At 45.9% G+C, this 26040-nt stretch overlaps 1 protein-coding gene across 1 annotated transcript in view; it reads right to left on the bottom strand.

Moving 5' to 3' along the window:
- SERPINE2 (serpin family E member 2) overlaps nucleotides 1-19385 on the bottom strand; it is a 72846-nt gene extending 53461 nt beyond the window's left edge. Inside the window, exon 1 of the mRNA XM_067740404.1 lies at nucleotides 19195-19385. The gene's annotated coding sequence lies outside the window, so the exon portion shown is untranslated. The remainder of the gene's footprint in view (nucleotides 1-19194) is intronic.
- Between the last annotated feature and the right edge of the window lie 6655 nt (nucleotides 19386-26040).

Here is a 26040-nt window from a genome sequence, read left to right as displayed (position 1 = left end):
TCATCGCGGTGCACGGGCCTCTCACTATCGCAGCCTCTCTTGTTGCGGAGCACAGGCTCCAGACGCGCAGGCTCAGTAGTTGTGGCTCACAGGCTTAGTTGCTCCACAGCATGTGGGATCCTCCCAGACCAGGGCTTGAACCCATGTCCCCTGCATTAGCAGGCAGATTCTCAAACACTGTGCCACCAGGGAAGCCCTATTTTTACTTTTCTAAGGAACCTCCATACTGTGCTCCATAGTGGCTGTATCAATTGACATTCCCACCAACAGTGCAAGAGGGTTCCCTTTTCTCCACACCCTCTCCAGCATTTATTGTTTGTAGATTTTTTCATGATGGCCATTCTGACCGGTGTGAGGTGATACCTCATTGTAGTTTTGATTGGCATTTCTCTAATGATTAGTGATGTTGAGCATCCTTTCATGTGTTTGTTGGCAATCTGTATGTCTTCTTTGGAGAAATGTCTATTTAGGTCTTCTGCCCATTTTTGGATTGGATTGTTTATTTTTTTGATATTGAGCTGCACGAGCTGCTTGTAGATTTTGGAGATTAATCCTTTGTCAGTTGCTTGGTTTGAAAATATTTTCTCCATTCTGAGGGTTGTATTTTTGTCTTGTTTATGGTTTCCTTTGCTGTGCAAAAGCTTTGAAGTTTCATTAGGTCCCATTTGTTTATTTTTGTTTTTATTTCCATTTCTCTAGGAGGTGGGTCAAAAAGGATCTTGCTGTGATTTACGTCATAGAGTGTGCTGCCTATGTTTTCCTCTAAGAGTTTTATAGTGTCTGGCCTTATATTTAGGTCTTTAATCCATTTTGAGTTTATTTTTGTGTATGGTGTTAGGGAGTGTCCTAATTTCATTCTTTTACATGTAGCTGTCCAGTTTTCCCAGCACCACTTATTGAAGAGGCAGTCTTTTCTCCATTGTATATTCTTGCCTCCTTCATCAAAAATAAGGTGACCATATGTGTGTGGGTTTATCTCTGGGCTTTCTATCCTGCTCCATTGATCTATACTTCGTTTTTTGTGCCAGTACCATACTCTCTTGATTACTGTAGCTTTGTAGTATGGTCTGAAGTCAGGGAGCCTGATTCCTCCAGCTCTGTTTTTCTTTCTCAAGATTGCTTTGGATATTCGGGGTCTTTTGTGTTTCCATACAAATTGTGAAATTTTTTGTTCTAGTACTGTGAAAAATGCCAGTGGTAGTTTGAAAGGGATTGCACTGAATCTGTAGATTGCTTTAGGTAATATAGTCATTTTCACAATGTTGATACCTCCAATTCAGGAACACAGTATATCTCTCCATCTGTTTGTATCATTTTTAATGTCTTTCATCAGTGTCTTATAGTGTTCTGCATACAGGTCTTTTACCTCCTTAGGTAGGTTTATTCCTAGGTATTTTATTCTTTTTGTTGCAATGGTAAATGGGTGTGTTTCGCTAATTTCAATTTCAGATTTCTCATCATTAGTGTATAGGAACGCAAGAGATTTCTGTGCATTAACTTTGTATCCTGCAACTTTACGAGATTCATTGATTAGCTCTAGCAGTTTTCTGGTAGCATCTTTAGGATTCTCTATGTATAGTATCATGTCATCTGCAAACAGTGACAGCTTTACTTCTTCTTTTCCAATTTGGATTCCTTTTATTTCTTTTTCTTCTTTGATTGCTGTGGCTAAATATTCCAAAACTATGTTGAATAACAGTGGTGAGAGCGGGCAACCTTGTGTTGCTCCTGATCTAAGTGGAAATGGTTTCAGTTTTTCACCATTGAGGACGATGTTGGCTGTGGAATTGTCATATATGGCCTTTATTATGTTGAGGTAAGTTCCCTCTATGCCTACTTTCTGGAGGGTTTTTTATCATAAATGGGTGTTGAATTTTGTCAAAAGCTTTTTCTGCATCTATTGAGATGATCATATGGTTTTTACTCTTCAATTTGTTAATATGGTGTATTACATTGATTGATTTGCGTATATTGAAGAATCCTTGCATTCCTGGGATAAACCCCACTTGATCATGGCGCATGATCCTTTTAATGTGCTGTTGGATTCTGTTTGCTAGTATTTTTTTGAGGATTTTTGCATCTATGTTCATCAGTGATATTGGCCTGTAGTTTTCTTTCTTTGTGACATCTTTGTCTCTTTTTGGTATCAGGGTTATGGTGGCCTCATAGAATGAGTTTGGGAGTGTTTCAGTCATGCAGTCTGCATTTCAGTCATACAGTCACTCCCATCTATAGCACAGGCTACAGTCCTCTGCTATATTTTGGAAGAGTTTGAGAAGGATAGGTGTTAGCTCTGTTCTAAATGTTTGATAGAATTCTCCTGTGAAGCCATCTGGTCCTGGGCTTTTGTTTGTTGGAAGGTTTTTAATCACAGTTTCCATTTCAGTGCTTGTGATTGGTCTGTTTATATTTTCTATTTCTTCCTGGTTCAGTCTCAGAAGGTTGTGCTTTTCTAAGAATTTGTCCATCTCTTCAAGGTTGTCCATTTTATTGGCATATAGTTGCTTCTAGTAATCTCTCATGATCCTTCGTATTTCTGCAGTGTCAGTTGTTACTTCTTTTTCATTTCTAATTCTACTGATTTGAGTCTTCTCTCTTTTTTTCTTGATGAGTCTGGCTAATGGTTTATCAATTTTGTTTATCTTCTCAAAAAACCAGCTTTTAGTTTTATTGATCTTTGCTATTGTTTCCTTCATTCCTTTTTCATTTATTTCTGATCTGATCTTTATTATTTCTTTCATTTTGCTAACTTTGGGGTTTTTTTGTTCTTCTTTCTCTAATTGCTTTGGGTGTAAGGTTAGGTTGTTTGAGATGTTTCTTGTTTCTTTTTTTGGGGGGGGGGGTACGCAGGCCTCTCACTGTTGTGGCCTCTCCCATTGCAGAGCACAAACCCGTGTCCCCTGCAACGGCAGGCGGACTCTCAACCACTGCGCCACCAGGGAAGCCTGTTTCTTGTTTCTTAATGTAGGGTTGTGTTGCTATAAACTTCCCTCTTAGAACTGCTTTTGCTGCATTCCATAGGTTTTGGGTCATCGTGTTTTCACTGTCATTTGTTTCTAGGTATTTTTAGATTTCCTCTTTGATTTCTTCAGTGATCTCTTGGTTATTAAGTAGTGTACTGTTTAGCCTCCATGTGTTTGTATTTTTTACAGTTTTTTTCCCTGTAATTTATATCCAGTGTCATACTGTTGTGGTCAGAAAAGATACTTGATACAATTTCAATTTTCTTAAATTTACTAAGGCTTGATTTGTGACCCAAGATATGATCTATCCTGGAGAATGTTCCATGAGCACTTGAGAAGAAAGTGTATTCTGTTGTTTTTGGATGGAATGTCCTATAAATATCAATTAAGTCCATCTTGTATAATGTATCATTTAAAGCTTGTGTTTCCTTATTTATTTTCATTTTGGATGATCTGTCCATTGGTGAAAGTGGGGTGTTAAAGTCCCCTAGTATGATTGTTTTACTGTCGATTTCCCCTCTTATGGCTGTTAGCATTTGCCATATGTATTGAGGTGCTCCTATGTTGGGTGCATAAATATTTACAATTGTTATATCTTCTTCTTGAATTTGATCCCTTTATCATTATATAGTGCCCTTCTTTGGTTCCTGTAATAGTCTTTGTTTTTAAGTCTATTTTGTCTGATATGAGTATTGCTACTCCAGCTTTCTTTTTTTTTTTTTCTTTGAGGTACGCGGGCCTCTCACTCTTGTGGCCTCTCCCGTTGTGGAGCACAGGCTCCAGATGCGCAGGCTCAGCAGCCATGGCTCATGGGCCTAGCTGCTCCACAGCATGTGGGATCTTCCTGGACCAGGGCACGAACCCATGTCCCCTGCATTGGCAGGTGGACTCTCAACCACTGCGCCACCAGGGAAGCCCTCCAGCGTTCTTTTGATTTCCATTTGCATGGAATATCTTTTTCCATCCATTCATTTTCAGTCTGTATGTGTCCCTAGGTCTGCAGTGGGTCTCTTGTAGATAGCATACATATGGGTTTTGTTTTTGTATCCATTCAGCTAGTCTATGTCTTTTGGTTGCAGCATTTAATCCATTTACATTTAAGGTAATTATCGATGTGTATGTTCAAAGTACCATTTTCTTAATTGTTTTCGGTTTGTTATCATAGGTCTTTTTCTTCTCTTGTGTTTTCTGCCTAGAGAAGTTCCTTTAGCATTTGTTGTAAAACTGGTTTGGTGGTGCTGAATTCTCTTAGCTTTTGCTTGTCTGTAAAGGTTTTAATTTGTCTATCGAATCTGAATGAGATCCTTGCTGGGTAGAGTAATCTTGGTTGTAGGTTTTTCCCTTTCATCACTTCAAATATGTCTTGCCACTCCCTTCTGGCTTGCAGAGTTTCTGCTGAAAGATCAGCTGTTAACCTAATGGGGATTCTGTTGTATGTTATTTCTCCCTTGCTGCTTTTAATATTTTTTCTTTGTATTTAATTTTTGATAGTTTGATTAATATGTGCCTTGGCGTGTTTCTCCTTGGATTTATCCTGTATGGGGCTCTCTGCACTTCCTGGACTTGATTAACTATTTCCTTTCCCATATTAGGGAAGTTTTCAACTATAATATCTTCTAATATTTTCTCAGTCCCTTTTTTTTTCTCTTCTGCTTCTGGGACCCCTATAATTCTAAGGTTGGTGCGTTTAATATTGTCCCAGAGGTCTCTGAGACTGTCCTCAATTCTTTTCATTCTTTTTTCTTTATTCTGCTCTACGGTAGTTATTTCCATTATTTTATCTTCCAGGTCACTTATCTGTTCTTCTCCCTCCATTATTCTGCTATTGAGTCCTTCTAGAGAATTTTTAATTTCATTTATTGTGTTGTTCATCATTGTTTCTTTGCTCTTTAGTTCTCCTAGGTCCTAGTTTAACGTTTCTTGTATTTTCTCCATTCTATTTCCAAGATTTTGGATCATCTTTACTATCATTATTCTGAAATCTTTTTCAGGTAGACTGCCTATTTCCTCTTCATTTGTTAGGTCTGGTGGGTTTTTACCTTGCTCCTTCATCTGCTGTGCTTCTGTGTCTTCTCATTTGGCTTATCTTACTGTGTTTGGGGTCTCCTTTTTGCAGGCTGCAGATTCGTAGTTCCCGTTGTTTTAGGTGTCTGCCCCCAGTGGCTAAGGTTGGTTTAGTGGGTTGTGTAGGCTTCCTGGTGGAGGGGACTAGTGCCTGTGTTCTGGTGGATGAGGCTGGATCTTGTCTTTCTGGTGGGCAGGTCCACGTCTGGTGGTGTGTTTTCGGGTGTCTGTGGCCTTATTATGATTTTAGGCAGCCTCTCTGCTAATGGGTGGGGTTGTGTTCCTGTCTTCCTAGTTGTTTGGCATAGGGTGTCCAGCACTGTAGCTTGCTGGTAGTTGAGTGGAGCTGGGTCTTGGCGTTGAGATGGAGATCTCTGGGAGATTTACACCATTTCATATTACATGGAGCTGGGAGGTCTGTGGTCGACCAATGTACTGAACTAGGCTCTTCCACCTCAGAGGCAGAGGCCTGATGTCCAGTAAGAACACCAAGACCCTGTCATCCACACGGCTCAGAATAAAAGGGAGAAAAGAAAGAAAGAAAGAAAGAAAAAATAAAATAAAATAAAGTTATTAAAGTAAAAAAAAATTGTTAAAAATTTAAAAAGTAATTTAAAAAAAGGAAAGGAAGAGAGCAACCAAACCAAAAGACAAACCCGCCAATAACAAGCGCTAAAAACTATACCAAAACAAAACAAAACAAACAAACAAAAATAACGGACAGACAGAACCCTAGGACAAATGGTAAAAGCAAAGCTATACAGACAAAATCACACACAGAAGCATACACATACACACTCACAAAAAGAGAAAAAGGGAAAAAAATATATATAGTTGCTCCCAAAGTCCACCTCCTCAATTTGGGATGATTCGTTGTCTATTCAGGTATTCCACAGATGCAGGTACATCAAGTTGATTGTGGAGATTTAATCCGCTGCTTCTGAAGCTGCTGGGAGAGATTTCCTTTCTCTTCTTTGTTCTCACAGCTCCCAGGGGCTCAGCTTTGGATTTGGCCCCGCATCTGCGTGTAGGTTGCCTGAGGGCGTCTGTTCTTCGCTCAGACAGGACGGGGTTAAAGGAGCAGCTGCTTCGGGGGCTCTGGTTCACTCAGGCCGGGGGGAGGGAGGGGCACAGAGTGCGGGGCGGGCCTGCGGCGGCAGAGGCTGGCGTGACATTGCACCAGCCTGAGGCGCACCGTGCGTTCTCCCGGGGAAGTTGTCCCTGGATCCTGGGACCCTGGCAGTGGCGGGCTGCACAGGCTCCCCAGTAGAGGGGTGTGGATAGTGACCTGTGCTCGCACACAGGCTTCTTGGTGGCAGCAGCAGCAGCCTTAGCGTCTCATGCCCGTGTCTGGGGTCTGCGCTGATGGTCGTGGGTCGCATCCGTCTCTGGAGCTCCTTTAAGCGGCAGTCTGAATCCCCTCTCCTCGCGCACCAAGAAACAAAGAGGCAAGAAAATGTTTCTTGCCTCTTCGGCACCTCCAGACTTTTCCCAGACTCCTTCCCGGCTAGCCGTGGCGCACTAACCCCTTCAGGCTGTGTTCACGCCGCCAACCCCAGTCCTCTCCCTGTGCTCCGCCCCGAGCCCGAGCCTCAGCTCCCAGCCCTGCCCGCCCTGGCGGGTGAGCAGACAAGCCTCTCGGGCTGGTGAGTGCCGGTCGGCCCTGATCCTCTGTGCGGGAATCTCTCTGCTTTGTCCTCCGCACCCCTGTGGCTGTGCTCTCCTCCGCGGCTCCGAAGCTTTCCCTCTCCGCCACCCGCAGTCTCCGCCCGCGAAAGGGCTTCCTAGTGTGTGGAAACCTTTCCTCCTTCACAGCTCCCTCCCACTGGCGCAGGACCCGTCTGTATTCTTTTCTCTGTTTATTCTTTTTTCTTTTGCCCTACCCAGGTACGTGGGGAGTTTCTTGCCTTTTGGGAGGTCTGAGATCTTCTGCCAGCGTTCAGTAGGTGTTCTATAGGAGCAGTTCCACGTGTAGATGTATTTCTGATGTATTTGTGGGGAGGAAGGTGATCTCCACTTATTCTTCTGCCATCTTCTCTGCCTTTTTTTAAAAAACCCTTTTTCATCATGCAGTCGCTAAAAGCATTCACAGTAAGAATTGACACAGGGGATTTCAGGCTAATACGCCTTCCCCAGTGTTCTCATGAGTCTCGTCCATCCAGTGCTTTTGGTGAACTCTGACCAAAAACATATCAGGATCTTTGTAAAATGGAAGATTTTGTAAGGACCCTAATATAGAGCAAATCTCTCTTTCTCTGAGGGACAATTTCAGATAAATTTTTCACTTCATATTCATGTACACGGTTTTTAAACTAGGACACTCTCATTTTCACAGACAAAACTCCACCATTTTAGTGCTTTTCAGTGACTCATTAAGGCATCTCTCAGGCACCAATTCAGTGTGCGTGCCTGACTCGGAAGAGAGCGGGCCTTACTGCAGCTCTGGACACTCCGCGTCTTGTAGTCTTGAGTATTTAATGAAAGTAGAAGTTCCATGCAAGTAATGTTTCACACTTTCCAAAGCTGTGCACTAAAACTGTCATATTTTTTATGAGATCTGATTTCTCCCCCATGGAGAAGTTATCTCCACATCTTTAGTCATAGAGACCACATGAGAGACTAACCGGCCAATTCATTATTATTGATACAAATCAGTAAACAGCAATTCTACACAATTTAGATCAAAACGGTTTTCATGGAGAGTAACATGAAAGAAAAAGAAAGGACTGCATTACCCCCGAGGGCTCTCTGGACATTTGTGCTTATTAGCTATGAGCCAACGCTTCACATTGTGCACAGACTTACCTCTACACACACACACACACACGCACACACACACACACCCCTGCGTGCGAACACGAACACACGTGATTAGTAGCGACTGACATTTAAGAAACTCCTATGTGTAAAGGGCTTTAGCATCAGCACGGCTGAGCTTCCCAGGCTCCTAGAAAGTGGGCATCACAGCCCTCATTTCACGTGGGAGGAAATCGAGAACTGGACACCGTCCATCACTTGCCTGCATTCCTGACCCTCACGGAGGCTCCGGGTCCCTCATCCATAGAACGACCTCGGGCCTCCAGCCTATCAGGGCTGCCAAGTGGATTTAGGGAGGCAGTGCACGGCCGTGGCTTTGGGCTGGCACCAGTGGCCGCTCCGGTCACCAGGGCCACACACGGCGCTCCTAGAGTCCCTTCACACCAACAACTCAGCACACACCGACCAGTCCAGTGGGACATCCTGAGCATCTCATCCATGGCACTCATTACACAGCAGTGGATAAGTGACCCAGAACAGTAGTGAGGGGCAGGGTGATGGTCTGGTCCAGGGGAGAAATAGTTTATCACCATGGCACACAGTGATAATAAAAAGCAAACCAAGCCTGAGGTAACTTCACTATTACATTTAAATCCTCTACAGACAGTGCTTCCCCCGAATGCCCCTGCTGCCACCCCACTATGGTGTACCGCTGTTCTAGACTATCTTCAATTGCTAAAGTCTCATGGATATGCCTTTTCTACCTACATAGAGAAGATCCTCAAAGGTCAACCTATTTTGTGGCTACTTCTTGTCTCGCAGAGCACCTATCACCGAGTAAGCGCTCAAAAAGTAGCTCTCACACTGCATGCCACCCAAATACACCAGATCTGCCACCTCGTGCTCCTTTGAAGTCCTGTGTGGGGCAGATTCATCAAGAGTAAGCGTTGGGAAACCCTTTTTCTCTCGGGGAATAATCCTCTTTGAGAACATGGGTGTGAATAACAAAGAGAAAGGGAGACATGAACCAGCCAGTGGCCCTAAGGAATGAGTGGTAACAGTCCCCAGATCAGTGGGGGTACTCTGGGGGCTAACCAGGGGTGAGTGACAGGTCATGGCGGTCTGTTGCCAAACTGTACCTAGACTTGCGTCTGGAGAGGTGACAAGTGATAGGAACAGAGAGGTGAATCCTCAGTCGGCCACAGCCCTGACCTTGCCAAGTGACCTAAGTCACAGCCCTGACCCAGTGACTGACATTTCAGAAACTCCTATGTGTAAAGGGCTTTCGCATCAGCATGGCTGACGCTCTTGGGCTCCTGGCAAGCCAGGCATCAAAGCCCTCAATTCACATGGGAGGAAATTGAGACCTGGACACAGTCCATCACTTGCCCATGTTCCTGACCCTCATGGAGCCTCCGAGTTCCTCATCTACAGAATGACCTCAGGCTTGTCAAGTGACTTAATTCATGATACTTCCTATTTCCCTGTGTGTAAGACAGGAACAATACTATCTCTCTCCGCAAGGAAGCTGCATCCTCAACACGTCCATTCTCTAGCTTTGGAAATGGAGCACACTGGGGGCGGGTAGTATTCTGCAGACACAAAACTACTAAGCACAGAATAGTCATTTAAACCAGGTCCATCTGACTCCCCAAGTCATTCTCCATCCAGCAATGGTCTGTGGTTCCCTGCACTGCTGCTCCATCACCACTGTTTGGCCTCAGTCATTCCCTGAAAAAAATGTTTCAGAATCAAAACTCTCCTCTGCAAGACACCCAGCCCTGGAGAGAACATCCCCATGGGTGGGAATCTCAGCAGGGCACTCCACACACCTGAATCTCAGTTTTCTCACCTGTATACTAGGACTAATTTCTACCTTACAAGGGCTGTTTAGATTCAACAAGATCATGTATAAAATGTGCCTCACAGCCCTTGACACCCTGATGATCCAATGAGCTTGCGCTTCATTCTCCCCTTTCAAGCGTCTTTTGGGCTCCTCTGTGTCAGGTACTGTGAAAGGAGCCCAGAGGAGTAAGAGAGACCACAAAGTCCTGGTGGTTTCCTAGTGGGGTGGATAAGACACACACATAACTAGAACACACGGTAGAGAGTAAGAGAAAAGCACGTTTTTGCCATTGTATACATAAAAAATATATTGTTCTCAAAGAAATTTGACACCAATAAGTGATACACAGGCATGGAACAACTCTGTTTTCAGTAATTGCTGAATTCATTCACATTAGTATGATTAGCACTTTGACAGTCATGATTTACCACCCTGCTGCGCAAGAACAGGTTCACTACGGATACTTGGGCATCTCTGGCCGATCCTCCAAGTTGCTAGAAATGAACACAGGTTTGGCAAGAGATGATATGAGTCTATCAAGTAAATTAATTTCAAAAAGAAAATCCACACCTTTAGAAAGAAAACTCTTTTTATAATTAAGCCATCACATAGAATCTCCCTGGCATCTCCCATCCCATTGTCTGAGCAATAATTCACGTGTGGGCATACACTGAGTGCTGTATAAAGCCCCATATGGATATCTGCCAGTAAAAGCCTAAAAAAATCATACTAATGGCAGCAGAAAATACATTTCCTATCTAACGATGTTGGCAGTGGTTAATCCAACATTCATAGAACTCTTTTGTATATTGAAGGAATAATTAAATGTGTTTTAAATACATTCAGTGTGTGGTTAAAATGGTTATTTCTAGGTATATGGACATCACTGGATACAGTAGAATGACTTTTTCTCAATCGGAAAAATGAGAACAAAAAGAGAAGACTCTGGATGCTACATCTGCAAAAACCTAAATAGATTATTTTTCCTACTGCACAATTTATTCATTCTTCATAACTAACAAAAAAACAAAACAAACAAACACAGCGCCCAGCCTGACAGGGCTAGCCTGCAACATGCCTCTAGAAGGAACTTCTGGTAACACTGCTGCTTACATTTCCTCATAAGGTGGAGTAAAAGGGAGTTTACTTCTGGCATCAGCCATCCTTTGCTCCATGGCCAGTACTGGAGGAGCTGGAAGCCTGTGGAAAGGACAGATGACCAGCTGATCCCTGGGAGTGCTACCCACTGAGAGTTTTACAGAAAAGGGGTCTGGCAACTAGGTATGCAAACACAGAGAGCAAGCCGCTCATTCTTCAGGTCAAAGGCGCAATGAAAACACCAGTCCCAGAGGAGTTAAATGTTTGCCTGGAACCCCACTGCCACCTCGTGCCCTGGAAGTCAGCTCCATTCTAGACCCTGTGCTCAGCACCTAAAGCATACTCTCCACGGCACCCTCACAACACTTAAGATGTGGTTACCTTCATGCCCAACTCACAGATGATGAAACTGAGGCTTGGAGAAGTCTAGGCAATTGGCTATGGCCTTCTGGCCTCCAACTAGTAACCGATATAATCTAGATTCAGGCCAAAGCCCGTCGGTCTCTACATCCTCCATACTCTTAATTACTACACTAGACTAAGGAAGAGGGGGAGGAAGAGAGCACGTACCATTTGATGTGACAAACTTTGAAATAAAGTTAAATGTAAAAAAAACTATAGGGGCTTCCCTAGTGGTGCAGTGGTTGAGAGTCCGCCTGCCGATGCAGGGGACATGAGTTCGTGCCCCGGTCTGGGAGGATCCCACATGCCGTGGAGCGGCTGGGCCCGTGAGCCATGGCCGCTGAGCCTGCGCGTCCGGAGCCTGTGCTCCGCAACGGGAGAGGCCACAACAGAGAGAGGCTCGCATACCGCAAAAAATAACAAATTAAAAAATTAAAAAAACAATAAAAAGAAAAGTTAAACCTCCATGTTTTATGCTAAGTCTCCACACATTTGTGGAGTTCAATTAGACATCTTTTAAAAATCATGTCACACTTGTTCTTCGGTTGAGTTTTATCCAGCTCAGCCTAAGTTATTCCCCTGGACTCTGGGTATATGTACTCTACCTTTTCAATCCAAAGGTCAGTACTAATTTTAGCATCTGAGTCCCAGGAAAAAAACAAGTATCTAAGGAACAACTGGGCCCAGGGGCCAAAAGGCATAAAAACATTACTTCAATCATAACACACAAATATTAGTCTGTTTCCATCTCTGTTTTGGTTGTCTTACTGAAGCAGATCATACAGCAAAGTGAGAAGCTGGTCTCTTGAAAGGAGGCCCGTTGTTTGACAGGAATTTCCTTTCGAGAGGTTATAAATATTGACGAGTCGTAAATCTGGTACCAGCTCACAGCGCACACATTTACAGACCTGGGTGCAGGCTCTGGCATTGACACGTACAGGTTGTATGAATAACCATGGACACCTGGGCAGCTCCACATTCTTCTTCACAACTGTCCGAGTGGGAATATTAGTATCTGTCCAACAAGCAAACATGAGGCTGGAGGAGATAGCACAGTGCCTCTGTCAACTGCAAACAAATACTAATGACAGTTGAGCTAACTTGCCTGTCCAGCACACCCTCTCAGTACTCCCTCCTCCCCTGACTGCAGGTTTGAACCTGTGACTCAGAATCTGGCCAGTCATAGCATCCCATTCCCCTGACCACAGCCATTGGTCCAGGGAAAGACACATGACCCAACCTGAGCCAATCAGAGCGCCTCCATACGATTTTTCCCACTGGAACTGACAGAAAGCTCATCTTTCCTCTTTGATCCTAAGGCTGTAGGGAGATAAGCCTGAAGGTGCCTGCAGTCATGTCATGGTCCGGAGACAAGAGACATGGAGGGAGAGAAAAGAGGCCCAAGGCCCTGAGTCTCTAGTTCCAGTCACCTCCAAGGCCAAAGCACCTCCGCCATGGCTCGGGCGCGGCAGCATAAGCCAGTAGTTCCCCCCATGCTCTCCGTGTTTCTGAGTCAGTTATTTTGATTGGGGTTTCTGCCCTTATAACCAAAAGATAAGACGGTAGTTAAAGCTCATATAATCCAATCAATGACCAAATCCTCAATAAAAATAATTTCTTCCTAAGTGGATTCCCCAGTTAAAAAAAGAAAAAACCTCTTTAGTAGAGGATGCGAACACTGCCATTATCTATATAGCATTTTCTCAAAAGAAAGAAAGAAAAATCTATTTTCATTTGCAGTCACCACATACATTTTCCAGTGGGCTTCGTATTTGGGGTTAAACTCTCCCGCATACCCACACCCACTTTCAAGATTTGGTCCATAAAAACTTAGGCCCAAAACAAGTAGTTAATTTTTCTATAGCTGTATTAGTTGGCACTAAATGGAGCGGGGAAGGGAAGGGGGAGAAAGTACTGATGCTGTTTTTAGTATGTTCTTAGAAATTCCCCAGGTTACCGGACTTCTCACTGCTGCAAGGTGCGGGAAGGCATCACAAAAACGAAACAAAGTACATTCACCAAGATTTGCAGTCACTAGAAGAAATCCTTTCTGCCTTTTCATCAGAGTTTTTCTGTTTTATATTAAGACCCCTCCACATTATCTTTCTCCCAAGAATTAACTGATAAAAATAGAAAGGCACAGTGGATTCCAATTCTCCAATTATCTTCTGAGACAAAGGGTAAAGTCTGAGGTCAGACTGAAGCAGGAGCATGGGGTATTCCTCATCTGATCTTGGATTAGGGTGTCCACCCCAACCTTTGAAGGAATTCAAGGGTGAAGTGGAGATGAAACGTTTGTCCAGATGCATGAATGGAATTACAAATAGAGGATTGCTTAGGCTCCGTGGCCATCCCCATGCACAAAAAGAGTCGCAGAAGGAACGCCAACTTCTCTGGGCTGGGCTTCCATCCAGACCTAGAAATCTAACAGCAGAATAAGGGGAGAATCATTTACTGTGTAAATTGACTTGTCCCATTGGGTGAAAGGTAGCATTTCTCAAAAGAGAAATAAAATTGGCCTAGTCTTTCAGTGTTCTTAGACAAACTGTGAACTTATAGAAAAGAAATAACCTAAAGATGTAGTTTATTGCATTTCACTCCATTTCATACCTAAGGGTATTTTTTTAAAACCCAATATTGATTTTTAGATCAGGCGTGCAATCTACTCATGAGGAAAGATGGTTTTGGAAAGAGAAGACGGGCACATTTATGGTTGGAAACAGTGGTTTGCAAAGACGATCCAAGTATATGGGACCCAATCTATTTAACATTTTTATAAATGCCTCCAAGTGGGAATACAAACTAAATAAATCTTCACGTTGGGCCTCAATGCTATTTCTAAGTCCTGAAGAACCAAACTGAATATATATTTCTTAGGTTTAAAAGAGAAGGAAAATGAAAGAGAAGAATTTCATGTAGATAAACATAAAACAATGCATTTAAGAAAAAATTTCCCCTAGGCCTGATATTTATGAGAAAGCTGGGTCAGAAAGGAAAATTAGCCAAGAAGTTAAATTGTTTCTTTAAATAAGGCAGCTTTGAGATCACTATTTCAACACACCCATTGTATAGGCAAAGAAATTAAGTTCTAGACAGTCAACTATGTAAATCGTTTGTGGCATAGCCCAGACCCTCTCCCAACCCAGGGCTCTTTCCACCAAACCCGGCTTAAGACAGCCAAAAAACTGCCCTGGTAAAAATTGAAAAACAAAACAAAACGAAAAACAAGGGTCAGCAAGAGGGCAGGTATCACCCTCACCGAGAAGGTTAATGGAAATAAACCAGAAGGTATTCTCCCTTGTATAAACTGTGAAATACGAAGTACAGCCAGTGGACTTCAAGGAAGACAGAATGAAGCCAAAGAGGGTTCGGATGAGGGTAACTGAAGTGAACACAGACACAGAAGCACTTCTGTATTAGACTTCTGCTTTTTTCTAGGTAATGTTCTGTCTTTTAGAAGACATGGTTGATCAAAGATTTTTTTTTTTTTAATGTGAAGATATATATTAAATGCAGAAGTATCCGGCACCAGGGGTAGAGGTCTGGGAGGAGAGCTCCTCTTTAAGCCCCAAAGACAAGCTCTCTTTCATAAAGTGTGCAGCAAACTTATGAAAAATATGAATATGGTTTAGTTCAACAGCCATTAAATGCCTTTGGGTCACGCACCACTGCTGGTACGAATGAAACCAGAACACAGGCACGACTTCACGGCACTAAGAATCTGGTGGGTAGAGTATGTTGCTATGACACAGTAACTGCCGTCAGAGAGGCATCCACTTGGTAGGATGTACATGTGTGTGCACACACCACACGTGTGCCACAGGGGACTGGGAGACACTGGTCTTCAGGAAAGACTTTTTGGAACAGGTGATACTAGACATGAGTCTTGAAAAAGGGGAAGTTGGCCAGACAATGAATGCAGAAGATGGAGAAAGAGAATTCCAGGCAGAGGTCCCATAGGAGCCAAGGCGGGGAGTAAGGGCACCGCCATGGTGTGAGGAGTCTGCAGGGAGTTCAGTTTTGCAAGAGAACAAAGTTTGCGGGAGGGTACAAGGCAGGGAGGTGGGAAAGGGTTGAAGAAAGCTTGGACTCTGTCATTACAAATGGCCGGCAGTCTGGGGAGTTGCTAGGGAGGAGAGCAGGGCAGGGCACTGTGGAAAGTTCCCTGGCTGAGGGCTGAGGACTTCTGGGACAGGACTGCCCAAAGGCAGCTGAGTGACCTTGGGGACATACTGTATGACTCTGGGCACCATGTGAAATGGGCTCCGCCATGTTTCAAGGGCTGAGGTCTTCTGGGGCAGCCCGTGCCTTGGGATGTGGAATCAACCCTGCCCTGTCTCCTTCCAGAGTGGTTATGAGGCAGTGGGAAGGTGGTGAGGCCTGTGGAAACGGTTTATAAACAGCAGAGACTGCATCTCAGTAAGGGTGAGAAAACACTGGAATTACATATTAGCGACCCTCCTTATAGAGGTTCAAAAGCATTTTGAGAAATGCAGGTACATCACCTTAAAAAGTCAATAGAAAGCTCACCTTTCTATCTGAGATACCTAGCTTGTGACGCAACACAGCTACTCCTTCAGAGTCGGGGTCTGTCCCCAAGGCAAGAGGGAGGCACTGAGTTTTTATCAGGAGGGACACAAGCAGATTCGGATTTGAGGGCCCTGAGGTAAGTAGCCCCAGAAGCAATGTGGATGATGGTTTGAAAGGGGTGCAAAGCTAGTGCAACAGACCAGGCAGGAAACGGTGCAGTCAGCCACTCAGCATTCCTGGGCTGTTGACGGTCCCCCAGCCTATGGTTGGAAGCCCACGGGAGCTAGGAAGCTGCTGTAAATGGGGACCACGGGTGCAAGAGGAAGCGGAAAGCAAGCAGCCTCCAGCATGGCCAGGCACTGGAAGCTCCGTGCCAGCCAAGCGCTGCCACGTGGGAACGTAGGCCTCCTGTTCCAGGCCTCCTGGTTTTTAAGAGGAGCTATAAATCCAAGTGATATCGTAACATTTCCAAATATTCACACGATTTTTGTATACTTGTGTTCAAGCCAGCAACACATCTGCCAGCTGGAATTGGCACACTGGCCACCATTTTGCCACTTCTGGGCTCTAAAGCAGGGCAGGGCCATGGTGACTAGAGCAGAGGTTTATGGGATTTCACAGCACGAGAAGGACTCGGTGACTGGATGCGGGCGGCAGGCGGTTGCTGGAGGAGCCCAGCGTCCCTGGGAGGGAGGTTCCTGCTTTAGCACCTTGGTAAACAGCCGAGTCACCAGCAAAAAAAAAAAAGGATAAATTTTGGTCAAGGCTGAAACAGGTACGGAGTGGGTGATGAGAACTAAAATCAGTTTTCGACTTACTGTGGGTTTTTCTGCCTAAAGGGCATAGACTTTAGGTAACTAGCTGCAGGTACCAATCTGGGACTCACTTCGTACTGGTGAAAGTGGAAGCTGTGGGAATGTGGTATCCCAAACATTCTGCATGAAGCTGAAGAGGGGTAAGAACAGAGCCCTGGGTCACCCCAGGAGGTGGTGGAGGTGCCAGGGTGGCAGAAGGCAAACCAGGAGGAGGTGGCAACTAGGGAAGGAGAAAAGCATCCATCAGAAAAAGAGGAAAGATCCGTATCCGATGCTGCAGAGAGGTCTAGGACACATGCTCAGGACCACTCATGCAGGAGTTGTGGGGTCTTCTCCTACTTTGGGGAGTCTCTGGCCAGCTTGCAGAGAGTTAAGAAAAAAGGGAAGCCTGGGGAAGTGTTAACTCATTTAAGAAGCCTGGGAGACAGGTGGTGGCTGTAGGTGAGCTGGGGGTGCATTGACAAGGGAGGTTATGGCATTTTAAAAACACTGTTAAAAAAGAAAAGAGTTCACTGGGAGACATGAGGCACTGCCACAGGAAAGTCTTCTCTCTAACCTTCTCTAAGTCCCTGCCCCAACTTGATTTCTCTTCTATTATTCTGCCTTATTCTTATTTTATTAGAGCATAGTTAGGTTTCTTTGTGTCTGTTTGCTGCCACAGGAAAGACTGTTCCAAGAGAACAGCGACCGGCTACATTTACCATACACCAGGGCCTAGCAAAGTGCCTGGACACAACAGATGCTTAAGAAGATTTCTTGGATGTGGGTAAATCTGGAAAAATCTGTAGGAAGGAAATGGGGTAGGACGTGGGGAGACTTCAAACTGGTGACCCCTACTTTCTCATTAGAGTGGGCAATGAAAGGCACCTGCCAAACTGGAAGGAGGGAAAGGAACAGATCTCTTGTGTTCAAGAAGAGTTGCCATGGGAGTACCAGTTTGCAACCTGGAAGGAAGGAGCCTGTGGTGCAGAGACACTGAGATGCTGATTTCAGAAGCTGAGCGTCTCTGGGTGAGGGCAAGATTTGGATGTAGAGGACCCAGCAGCTGGAGTGGTTGGGGGTCACTGGAGTCGAGATGGTTAAGGAAGCAGGAATCGGAAGCATCCCCTACATGGACTGTGGGACTAGGGGAGGAGAGAAAGCCCATGGGCCAAAGTCTCCCATGCTGTGGGAGAGTGACTAGCTGGCAGAGAACAGCCACAGAGAAGTGTAGCTGGGACCTGGCTAGGTCACCACTCATTTCCCACTCTGCCACCTCAAACAATCTCTGACTAGTATTTAATCACTCATGTGGAACTGAAAATTACTGTCCTTTGGAGATTGAATCATTTCTGTCCTTTTCAAATTACACTACTATGTGAATTCATGGGAGGCAGAAATTTTCTGCATAGATTCATTTTTTTTAAAGAATAAGAGATAGGCGACATCTTGATGACCTTCAGTAATTGCCCTGCACTGTACAATATTTTTGAACATGATTTTAAGAAAGTATCAAAACTTGGGGTTGAGAGAAGCCTTCGATGATTTAGGCTAACACCTTCATTTGCACAGCTGAAGAAAATTTTTTGCTGAAATACTGCAAACAGTACATAATTACTGATTTAGATATGCAGTCAGCATTGAAAGTATCTTCAATTTTTGAAGTGTGCTTTAGATATACAAATTAGCAATGCTTACATTTTTTCCCCAGTTATCTGTGTTCAACTTTCCGATATAAAATCTCCGAAGCATAAAATTATCACGTAAATTGTTCCTGAACAGTTCAGAGGAGCAAAAGAGGAAGTCAAAACCTTCAAACAGCTTTTTATGTTGATGCTAAATATAAATAATATAAATATAAAAGCGTTCCCTGCGAAGTAGTCAAAGCAAGACACAGCAGCATTCGAGATTTCTCAAGAGAGACACACACGAAGACTATTTTTCGCTCATTAAAACACTAAAACCTTCAATAGCATCTTCCATAATACCTGAAGGTGGAGTGCTGTCTTATGTAATAGAAGTCTTCCCTCCGCACTCAGTTTGTAGGCAAATTAAACACCTAATTCCGCCCAGAATTTCTGAGTACTTTCACCTTACCTGTAGGCACTGATCAGCATTGCAATTCCCATTTCTACAGACGATGAAAATGGCAAAGATCAGCTCCATGGGCTTACATCGGTTGCCAGAAGCCAATTTAAAGGCTCTCCCCCAAATCACCGGTTACCCCCAGCCCGCTCAGGCAGCGGTAACAAGTAGGAGTCCGTTTGTCTTTCGCGAACAGGCGGCGCACACGCAAAGTACGGGGTAGGGGACGCCCGCGAGTACCTGGGTATCCCAGGTTCAGGGTCACGGGCGCCCGCTAGGCTGGACCGGCGGCAGCAGCAGACACGCTGGCCCCAGGACTCCCGGCCGCGCGGACACCTGGCCCGCCGGCGCGGCCCCTCCGTGCCCCGCCCGGGTCCTATTCGGGCTCCCCGCGGGCCGGGCACGGGTGCGGGGCGCGCACGCAGCTTTGACCGAGGCAGCCTGGCCGGGGGAGGCTGAGAAAGTTCCTCCTCCTCGACACCGGCGCGCCCGGTCCCGCTGGCCCCGCAGCCTCCCGGCCCGGCGCAAGATCGCCGCGCGGAGCCGGCGGCGCGCCGAGCCCCGGGACCGTCCCCGGCGCGGCGGGCAGAGCCTGCTGCGCCCCTCCCGCCCCGGGCGCCCGGGATCGGCCGCGGGGAGCGCAGCCCGTACTCACCGCCCCTCGCTCGGGATCCCCAGGTGGCGGCCGCGGAGCGCGGCGCGGCCCGAGCCGGAGCCGGGTGTCGGTGGGGCGGGGGAGTCGGAGGAGGAAGAACGGCGGCGGCGGCGGCGGCGAGGAGGGGCAGCGGAGGAAAGAGGCGGCGACGCCTGCACACGCCTCGCAACCCGAGCAGCCCGGCAGCCCCACTGAGTCAGCGGCCCGGCCCCGGCGGCGGGGGCTTTATCGCGGCGCGCGCGGCCCCCGCCCCTTCCTGCCGCCCCCGCCCCCGCCCCGCCCCGCCCCGCCTTCCCGCCGCCTCCTTTGTGTGCCAGCGGCCGCCGCGTCCCCGCGCCCGCACTCCGGGGCGCCCCCGCTCCCGCCGACGTCCCGCCGAGGCCGCCCCCCGCGGGTCCCCGTCCCGGGGCTGCGTCCAGAAGAGCCGGGAGACGCGCCGACCCCGAGTTGCGGCACCAGCCCGGCCTGAGCTGCACGTGGGTCGCCGGGCTCGGAGGCGGGGGGGGGGGCGGGGGGGAGGTTTGGGAGGGGGAGGGACCCAAGGGCTCGCGGCGCGTCCCTGGGACGCAGGGCTGGTCGTCTGGGCTGCCCCCCTCCCCGGGAGAAACAGGGGGACGCCCCGGGACCGTGCCTACCGGTCCGGGTGATGGGGATAACGGTGCCAGGTCGCGACCGGGGAGGGACAGATCACCCCTCGAACCTCTTCGCCGGGTGCCCCAGAGCCGACTTCTCCCGGCCTCGCGAACAGAGGAGCCGCAGCTGGTCGCCTTAGGCAAAAGGCAGACCAGGGGATCCAGAAAACTGGATTCCTGGTTGCGGTGACAGCGTGAGGTACCCCGCAGAGACCTGGGAATCCGGCCCTTCCCAGCCGGTTACTACAGCCGATGGGACCTCGTGCGCCGCAGAGAAGCACAGACCCCAGAGGCCGGCGGCAAATTACCGTCCTGCTCCCAGCTGTATGACCCAGATCTCCCGCATGCGGCCCGCCTTTGCATCAGCTTAGTTTTGTAGGTACCCAACTTTAATGGCATAATTTATGTTGCCCTTAGACAGTGCAGAACCCTCACCAGCAGGCCCACGGCCCCGACTGTGAGAAAGAAATATGGTAAATCTCCTAAGACACAGCCTTGAATTAAGCTTGCATCTACTCATTAGAGCAACTTGGAATCTTGGAAGGGTATTCACAGCCTCTCATATAGGGAAACATGCTATGGGAGTTTTGGCCGTAAAATTAAAAGGAAGCACAGTCCACAAAAAGAAAACCCACTTCATTGCTTTACACTCATGCCCAGTATTCATATTCAGTTACAGGCAGGATAAAATAAAAATCCTTTTTCCTGTTGTTGCCTCTGCCTGAAATGCTTTGTTTCTCCCCACCATCTTCCTGATGACTGCTTCCTTTTACTTCAGGTCAACAACTCAAATGTCACCTTCTCTAGAAACCCTTTCCTGGTCACTTGAGCTAAAGTCACCCGCCTTTCTCCAACCCATGACGTTCTTCATGGTCCTCAGCATGATTTGATTTTTTTTTTTTAACTTGTTTCTTGACTAGTTTTTTCCACACTTCCTCATTAGAATGTATGCTCCCAGAAAGGAAGGAAGAGAAACCAGTTGAATGTGGTTTCTAACTCACCTGGTTCCTGGTGCCTGGAGCCAACACTCCACCTATAGTCTTTGCTCAAGAAATATTTGTGGACAAGTGCCAAGTGACTGTTAACATGGTAAGGACTGCTCCAGGGACAGTGTTATCATTTGGTCTCATCTGGGAAGGCAAGCTGGAGCTGGGAAGAATGAGGTGGGGATGGGAGAAGCTATAGGAGAAAGCCCACAGGTGGGATTGAGCTTGGTGTGTTTGAGAAGCTAGGATCAGCGTCTTTCAGCTGGAAGGGAGTCATTCAGGGGACTAGTGGAGAAACAAACTATTATAGAACCAAGAAGTGGGTGAAGCCAGGTTATGAAAGCCTGCCCGATTCCCTGCATCCACTTCTATCTTTATCACTTTTTAAAATTGAACATTTTTATTGAGATAATTGTAGGTTCACATGCAGGTGTAGGAAATAACACAGAGAGGTCCCTTGTATGCTTTGTCCCGTTTGCCCCAAGGGTAGCATTTTGCAAGACTACTGTGTAATATCACAATCAGTATATCAACATGTATACATTGATTCATGTCTCAAACACCTTGGGTAATTATTTGCTATTTCAAATTTTTAGTAAAGTTACTCTAAAATTTTGAAAGAAATGAACAAATATTATTTTTATAAATTTATTTATTTTATTTATTTATTTTTGGCTGCATTGGGTCTTTGTTGCTGCGCTCAGGCTTTCTCTAGCTATGGAGAGCGGGGGCTACTCTTCGTTGCCTTGCACGGCCTTCTCGTTGCAGCGGCTTCTCTTGTTGTGGAGCACGGGCTCTAGGGCACATGGGCTTCAGTAGTTGTAGCACGTGGACTCAGTTGCTCTGCGACATGTGGGATCTTCCCAGACCAGGGCTCGAACCCATGTTCCCTGCATGGGCAGGTGGATTCTTAACCACTGCGCCACCAGGGAAGCCCAGAAATGAACAAAGATTATGTTAAAGGGTTTTGGTCTCTTGTTTTATTGGAACCAACTTTTTTTTAAAGGGGAAGAATGTTTTATTTTCCCAGTTAGAGCATAATGAGGGTCCAGATTCTTCATCTGTAAAAGACAGTCAGAAATCTTTGGGACTTACCTCTGACTGTTCACTTCCCTGCCCTACCCAGTACTGTTGAAGGAACATTTTGAGCAATACTGTACATGACTTGTCAATTCTGAAATGAGACAGGATGCAGTGCTAACTAATATGCTAAACTATGCCTAACCACTAACGGGCCTTTCTCTCTCCTTGGACGTTGGACGGGACTGCCACTGAGTGTCTCCCAGAGGGAAGTGATTCAAGGCAAAGACCCATTCTGCCAGTGGGCTATGCTGGGAATACCAACTATGCTTGTTACAGAATGTGCACGGCGACTGCTGACCGGCCTTCCCGATGCCAGCAAGAGGGTACAGAAGCAATCTCCCAAGCTTTCCACGACATTCAAGTGACCAGGCACTTTGACCCCCATCATTAGGGGCTGCCCCAAAGAAGCTGTGTTCCTACCTCACTTGGTGCCCCTAAGCGGCAGTGCAGACACCAGAGGGTGTATGACCCTTGTTGAAATGGATTTGTCATAGGTGTGTGCTTTCAATTGGCGTTTCCCTCCTGTCTTGTTTGAGAAATCCAAATCGTTTAATGCTCCTACCTGCTTCTTTTTGTACAACTTCACATTCACAGCAGAATTTCATTTTGTCCCTCAATTGTGTGGCTTGCCTTAATCCTCTGATAGAGCTTCAAATGGTTTATTCCTTAATTTTTTTTTTTTTAAGTGACCTGGAGTTTAGCCAGCTCCAGCCAGTCTCTGAGTTTGGCTTTGTGTCCATAAGCCGCAGTTGGGAGAAACGCAAGAAATGCCCAAACAGAATAAAACAAATGATCTATTTAGTCTCATTTCCTCTCTTGGAAGAGGTCCAGCTTTGAGTGCTTTGGAAGAAGATGAAAATCCCCCCACCCCACCCCCACTGCTCCCTCATACACCCAAACAGTATGACCTTGTATTCAAGTAAAAGCTATCCTTAGCTCCCAATGGGTGATGGTGTTTTGTCTGGAAGAGCTACCGATGTTTCTATAATAAGATAATAATAGTTGCTCCTCTCCTATCTAACCCCTATTTAAAATGCATTTCACCACAAGACGACTTGTTACACAACTTTATAGATGCAAATGCTGTTTCGTAAGGTTGTTTCAACCAGGGGAAAGGAGACTGGTTATAACAGTTCACTTAGACAATTAGTTTCTGGGACTGTTGCATTGGTATGAACTCTTTTTTTAAGCTTATAATAGGTATTTTTTGTCTTTTTATTTCCCTTTCAAGTTGGCTTTCAAATAATTCCAGTTTCCTCTTTCTGTAACTTCTGAAACAGACTCAACCAGAGCATCAGTTCACACTTTCCCACTCTTGTCGCTACTTTTCACCAAGGGCTTCAGAGAAAAGACGTCAGTAAGTGCTGGGCTGAGGGTTATTTTCTACTTATATTTGACCAGAGAAGATGGGAAGCCCTAGGTGCTGAGGCTCACTGTGATGCTGACCCCTTCAAACAACGACCTAGCTCTTCTTCTCTTCTTCCTTTTACCACCAAACAAGGATGCCGCCTCCCATTTTTTTTTTTTTTTTGGCGGTACGCGGGCCTCTCACTGTTGTGGCTTCTCCCGTTGAGGAGCACAGGCTCTGGACGCGCAGGCTCAGCGGCCGTGGCTCACGGGCCCAGCCGCTCCGCGGCATGTGGGATCTTCCCGGACCGGGGCACGAACCCGGGTCCCCCGCATCGGCAGGCGGACTCTCAACCACTGCGCCACCAGGGAAGCCCGCCTCCCTTTCTTTTATACTCTCTCTGCCCTCGCTTCTTACCTGCATCACTGTCTCCTCCCTCTCTCTCTTCCTCCACCCCGCCCCCACCTCTCTCAAAGGTTACTAATAACTTCCCATGCCAACCCCAGTGGTTTTTCATCATTCTTTATCACCCTTGATCTCTTGGCAGCATATAACTGGTGTTTTGCCCATTTTTGAAATTCCTTTGCCTGTTTTCTCTCTTCTCCAATTCCTTAGCCAGCCTTTGTCTTTCCCTCATCAAATCCTTCTCCTCCTGTATGTGGGTGCTATATTATTGTCTGCCCTCAGCTGTCTCCTCTCCTTCACACGCTCTCTCCCAGTGGAGTGACCATTGATTGGTTTGTGGCCACCCAGCATCTCTTCCCTGTCTTTTGATTGCCGGATCTGTTTTCCTTTGGAGAATCACTTCTTCTGCTTTATGTCACCCTGTTGGGAATGGATGACAAGGTGTCTTTACTTCTTCTAGCCAAGGGGTGGGCATATGACCAAGCTCACTGGATCCCCTCCCAGGACTTTGAATACTTGAAGGGAATGGGGAGAGTAGTTGGAGCTGACTCATCCTAGCTTGATAAGATTGTTTATGAATCCTTCCCATCTGGATCCCCAGAACCACCATGGTCCCTGCCTCTTCTGAATAGAAGTCCACACTGGACTCTTTTCTAGCCAGATTTGGTTTCTGTTGCTTGTAATCAAGAATCTTTAACAGATACATCCTAGATACCTGTAACTTTGCTTAGTTCTGGATGAGTTCCAAGCCTGTATTTACAGATGGCCTTGACCTCTGTTCAAGTTCCTACTCACATATCTCCAAATGCTTGGCAGATAACTTCTACGTAATATCCCACTGTCAGGGACCTCCCTTGTGGTCCAGCGGGTAAGACTCCATGCTCCCAATGCAGGGGGCCCAGGTTCAATCCCTGGTCAGGGAACTAGATCCCGCATGCATGCCGCAACTAAGAGTCTGCATGCCGCAACTAAGACGTCAGCATGCAGCAACTAAAAGAACCTGTGTGCGCAACGAAGATCCCGCGCGATAAAACTAAGACCCAGCGCAGCCCAAATAAATAAATGAATGACTAAATAAATAAATAAATATTCCACCATCACCTCCTACCTAACAAATCTAAAGCAATTTATTATCTCCCTCCTGAAGCAGTTCTTCCTCTTGAACTCCATAAGGATTTTAGAGGGATGAGTGCTGCCTCAGTCACTGAAACCAGAAGGATGGGAATGAGTTCTGATGACTCCTCTTCCCTTTATCCTATATCCAGCCATTGCCTGGTGCTATTAGTAGTTCCATCCCTAAGTCCCTCTTATTCATCCCTTTCCTATTTTTTTTTTTTCAGATTAGTTCAGACCCTTATCACTTCATCCCTGGACCACTGCAGTATACCCTAACTATTCTTTCAGCTTCCAGATTCTATCCACCACTGCCAGCTTAATCTTTCTAAGGCACTGCTTCAGTTATGCCACTCCAACGCTTAAAATAATTTCATGTTTATCACTAAGGTCTGAATTCATTGGCTTAGACAGTCTTTTGTAGAGGTTGGGGTCACAGGTTCTGGAGTTAGATTGCCTGTGTTCAAATACCAGCCTCATCACTACATAATTTTTTTTCAATTAACTAAACCTCTGAGCCTCAGTTTCCTTATCAGTAAAATGGGGGATACTAATCGTATAACCTACACATAGAGTTATGTGACCATTAGTTAATCTGTGAAAAGGGTTTAGCTGAATGTAAATAGTAGGTGCTCAATAAAAAATTATTACAGTGAAAGCTCTCCACAGTCTAACTCTAACCTACCTTGTTAGCCTTGTCCTCTCATTTTCTCTAATATGTTCATAAAGGCTTTACCAACCAGAATTCCTCATCAAAATTTCTATTGTAGTTTTCTACTATTGTGCCATTGTTCAAACCATTCTGCCCCAAATATCCCTTCTTTCACTCCACCTGTATCGATATCTAGTCTTGCATTATAAACTATCCCAATTTTAATGGCTTAAAGTGACCATTTTATTTGTTCATGATTTTATGGGTTGGCTGGGCAGGGTTCAGCTGGGATGGTTCATCTCTGATTCACCCAGTGTTGTCTGACCTGCACAGCTGCAGGATTCCAGATGGCTCCAGTCACATGTGTGGACCCTGTGCAGGCATGGCTGGAACTCTATCTTCTCTTTGCTCCAGTTTTTTCATCTTTATGGGCCTTTTCCCCCTCTTATCATATTTCAAACTGAGAGGCTTCTCTCTGCATTGGTTTTCCAGCAATACACAGACTGCCTTTTTGTTTGTTTGTTTGAAAATTTTTGTTGAAGTATAATTTACATAGCCACTGTTTTATTTATTTATTTATATTTCAGCCACACTGTGCAGCAACCCCAACTAGGGATCAAACCCATG

Source organism: Pseudorca crassidens, chromosome 6 (genome assembly GCF_039906515.1).
Source record: "Pseudorca crassidens isolate mPseCra1 chromosome 6, mPseCra1.hap1, whole genome shotgun sequence".
NCBI classification, from domain to species: Eukaryota; Metazoa; Chordata; class Mammalia; order Artiodactyla; family Delphinidae; genus Pseudorca; species Pseudorca crassidens.
This window is presented reverse-complemented; position numbering and strand designations above follow the sequence as displayed.